Source organism: Colobus angolensis, unplaced genomic scaffold (genome assembly GCF_000951035.1).
Source record: "Colobus angolensis palliatus isolate OR3802 unplaced genomic scaffold, Cang.pa_1.0 Scaffold700, whole genome shotgun sequence".
Classification (NCBI taxonomy): Eukaryota; Metazoa; Chordata; class Mammalia; order Primates; family Cercopithecidae; genus Colobus; species Colobus angolensis.
In genome coordinates this window covers 150,476-151,335 of record NW_012120711.1, presented here as the reverse complement: position 1 = coordinate 151,335, position 860 = coordinate 150,476, and the positions used below count along the sequence as shown (strand labels likewise).

General features: G+C 45.2%; 1 pseudogene; it reads right to left on the bottom strand.

Moving 5' to 3' along the window:
* Nucleotides 1–860, bottom strand: part of LOC105501362 — a 5,227-nt pseudogene that overhangs the window by 1,993 nt on the left and 2,374 nt on the right.

The following is an 860-nucleotide window of genomic DNA, read 5'->3' as shown; positions in this document are numbered from 1 at the left end:
TTTTGAGATGGAGTCTTGCTCCATCGCCCAGGCTGGAATGCAGTGGTGCCATCTTGGCTCATTGCAACCTCCGCCTCCCAGATTCAAGTGATTCTCCTGCTGCGGCCTCCCCAGTAGCTGGAACTACAGGCACGTGCAACCATGCCCAGCTAATTTTTTGTATTTTTAGTAGAGATGAGGTTTCACGGTATTAGACAGGATAGTCTCCATCTTCTGACCTCATCATTCGCCCTCCTTGGCCTCCCAAAGTGCTGGGATTATAGGCGTGAGCCACAGCGCCCGGCTGATTCTCCAAGTCTTTCTCCTAGAAAGGCATGAGTCCTAAAGCAGCGAGAAGGATTAAGGAAAGCCACTTTAATTTTGAAAGTTCTTATATTTACATGTAGCTGATCAACGCATCTCCCGTGCAAAACAAACATAACTATTATCAGACCTATCATTGTAAAATGTTTTTTTTCCAGAAGGACCTTTGGATCGAGGCAGGGTCTGGGACTCGTTACTTGGGGTGCTTATGCCCAGGAAAATCCCTGACACTAGCAGACTCTCAACAATGCAATTTTTTGTGAGAAGGAAGGAGAAACCTGGAGACAACAATACCACAACATGGTAGATTTAAGATAGATTGTAAATCATTAATAAAAATTTGCAATATATTTTAATAAATAAAAACATTCAGGCTGGGTGCAGTGGCTCAAGCCTATAATCCCAGCACTTTGGGAGGCCGAGGTCAGGAGTTTGAGAACAGCCTGACCAACATGGTGAAACCCCGTCTCTACTAAAAATAGAAAAATTAGTCGAGCATGGTGGTGCATGCCTGCAATCCCAGCTACTCAGGAGGCAGAGGCAGGAGAATCGCTTGA